Raw genomic sequence first — 3,554 nt, 5'->3', positions numbered from 1 at the left:
TTTAGAATACTACAAGACCCTTGTCATTATTTCACCAGTCCTGGTTTAACTTGGGATGCGATGTTGAAGATGACTGACATTAAATTAGAGCTTATGGTTGACATTGACATGTTTCAATTTATTGAAAAGGGTATGCGAGTTGGTATATCATATATTGCTAATCGATACGGAAAGTCAAATAATAAATACATGAAAACATACAATAAGAAGGCGCCCTCAAAGTATATCATGTATTTAGATGCCAACAATCTATACGGCTGGGCTATGAGTCAATTTTTACCAACTGGCAATTTCAAATGGATGACAGAAAAACAGATCGATAAGATAGACTTAGCTAAGTATAAAGAAGATAGTAATAAAGGTTTAATACTAGAAGTCGACCTAGCATATCCAGAAGAACTACATGACCTTTATAATGACTACCCACTGGGACCGGAAAAGGTTAACGTAACTGAAAATATGTTGTCTGCGTATTGTAAAAACATCGCGAAGAAATATAAAATATCAACTGGTTTAGTTCATAAATTGATACCAACATTAAGCAACAAAGAAAAATACGTGCTCCATTATAGAAACCTACAATTATTCACTGATATTGGTTTAAAATTAACTAAAATCCATCGAGTACTAGAGTTTAATCAGTGGTTAAAACAGTATATCGATTTCAATACACAGAAGAGAACAGATGCAAAGAATGCTTTTGAGAAAGACTTCTTCAAGCTTATGAACAACAGTGTATTCGGAAAAACAATGGAAAACATCAGAAAACGAGTAGATGTCAGATTAGTAAGTGATGAAAAAAACTATTGAAAATGGCTGCTAAACCAACATATGTTAGCAGTAAGATATTCAATGAAATTATAGTGGCAGTGCATAAGATAAAAGAAACACTTACCCTAAACAGGCCGGCATATGTGGGTATGTGCATCTTGGATCTGAGCAAGACATTAATGTATGATTTTCATTATAATTATATCAAACAAAAATACGGTAGCGAAGCGAAATTATTATTCACAGACACAGACAGCTTGACCTATGAAATTGAAGCTGATGATGTCTACTCAGACTTCTGGAAAGATAAAACAGTGATTATTCACAAGATTCTCCATATTTTGACAAGACAAATAAAAAAGTAATTGGTAAATTCAAAGATGAGGCGGCAGGTATACCAATCACAGAAAGGCCAAGAAGACTGCCAAGGGATTCAAGAAGAATATCATCAAAAATAATATCAGGCATGAAAATTATAAACAAACACTATTCGAAAACAAACAGATGTACCATAAGATGAAAACAATAAGAAGTCAAAATCATGAACTAGGAAGTTACGAAATAAATAAAGTATCACTCAGTTGTTTCGACGACAAAAGATATATTTTAGAAGACGGGGTAATCAGTTACGCATACGGACATTATAATATCAAACATTAGTTGCGTGACATCACGACACTTTCCCGTGATTTTTTACCAATCACAAACTTCATATTTTTACTTCACAATTGTGAAATTTTTCAGTGAAACTTTTCAACTTTGTGAAATCATTTTGTGAAGAGGTGATGCATAAAATGTGTTTAAATATTCACATTCTCGGTAAAACAGGAACTCTATGATGTCATACCCTAGGGACGTTACCTTAGTCTGATTCATCGGACTTATTAGCATGTTAATAAGATTGTTTTAAAAGTTAAGTTTGTCATCCAGATTGTTTTAGGCCGGCACAGCTGTGCTGTGACGTCATAACTTTTGTTTGTTAATAACCGTACGGTACTGTTGAAACAAATTGAGTGATTGCTTTACCTGATAATTCGTCAGTTAATTCACCTAATTGGTTAGCCATCATGTGGAAAGTAGTATGAGGTTGGGTTTAGTAAATGATTAAATTGGGCTGGTACCCCCATACCCTATACCACTGTCAAACCGTGCATGGCTGTCCGGTTGTCGCAAACTTTGTAGCCTGAAGCTGTCCCACGACAAGCCCCCAACGTCTCTTTCATCGGGAGCTTCGAACCCCGTGATTCACATTATACCTCCAACAATACCTCTACCGCCTAAACTCGAACTCTGTGGCAACCTCAGTGCCAACTGGAAAAGGTTCAAACGCTTGTGGACAAATTACGAGATCGCCTCAAGACTCCAAATTCAAGGCAAAGACCTTCGAGTGGCCACGCTGTTGACATGTATCGGGCCTGACGTGCTTGACATCCGCCTCAGAGGATGAGAAGACCGATATCGACAAAGTTCTAGAGCTCCTAGAAGAATATTGCGTCGGTGAGACCAACGAAATCTATGAACGGTATGTTTTCAATAAGCGCGACCAACAACAAGGTGAGTCATTTGATACATACTTGACCTCCTTACGTTCTTTGGTGAAGACGTGTAATTTTGGCGAGCTGAAAGACAGCCTACTACGAGATAGAATTGTTTTAGGACTTTCAGACAACAGTACAAGAAAAAACTGCTTGCTGAGCCAAAATTATCTCTAGAGAAATGCATTAATATCTGCAGAACCAACGAATTTTAGAGATATCACCAGTGATGAAATCAATGCTATGCAAACCACCCGTCACGCACAGCGAGCCACTGGATACCCGCAGCGAACCACAGGACACCCACGGGGAAACACACCAGTCCCACGAAATAAAGGCTCCGGCCAGGGACACAACACCCTGAATCCCCCGCTGATAAAGTGTAAATTTTGTATGACGTCTCACGCGAGAAAGAAAGAACTGTGTGTAGCATGGAACAAATCATGCAAAGATTGTGGTACTCTAAATCCCTTCTCGGGTTCCTCGGTGTGCCCAGGAAGGCAAACTAAGCCCGCTGTACATGAAGTCGACGAACTGTCCGTAGATTCGGATGATGATTATTTCCTTTATATCGAGTCAATAGACGCAACCAGGGAAGATAATTGCCCGTGTAAGATCTTTGCGTCAATGCGCCTTATAAATCACTATGTTAGATTCCAACTCGACTGTGGTGCAACGGTCAACATTTTACCTGTCAATGAATACAAGCAAATTGCTAACGATCCAGCCCTTGACAGGCTAAACAACACGACTGAAAACGCTGCAAATGTTCAACAAAACCACCTTGAAAGCGTTAGAACGGCTAGCTTTGAAACTGTCAATCCAAAGAATGACGAAGCCCTAACCCTGGAATTTGTAGTTGTGAAAGAGGGCCATATGCCCATATTAGGGGCACAAGCAATTCAACAGTTCCAGCTCGTCACTGTTAACACCGACAACATAATGTCGGTTGATAGCCCTCTTGTACACCGTGACATCATAAACGAGTTCCAAGATGTTTTTGAAGGAGACGGACAGCTCCAAGAAGAACTCCACTTAGAAGTAGACAAGCCAGTCCCTCCAGTAGTCCTGTCCGTACGCAAAGTCCGTTTGCTCTTAAAGAAACACTAAAGGAAGAACTACACCGACGTGTAAAGAAAGGCATACTAGTCCCTGTAGAGGTACCTACGGATTGGATATCCTCTATGGTAGTCGCTACAAGAAGAAATGGCAAGATACGTCTCTGTATCGACCCGAAGCCGCTTAACA

General features: G+C 39.4%; 1 pseudogene; it reads left to right on the top strand.

Moving 5' to 3' along the window:
• Positions 1-812: 812 nt before the first annotated feature.
• LOC138060587 (uncharacterized) lies at positions 813-3,554 on the top strand (annotated as a pseudogene).

Source organism: Montipora capricornis, chromosome 1, assembly GCF_036669925.1.
Source record: "Montipora capricornis isolate CH-2021 chromosome 1, ASM3666992v2, whole genome shotgun sequence".
NCBI lineage: Eukaryota > Metazoa > Cnidaria > Anthozoa > Scleractinia > Acroporidae > Montipora > Montipora capricornis.
Note: the sequence above shows the minus strand (reverse complement) of the source record. Positions and strands in the feature narration are given on the sequence as shown.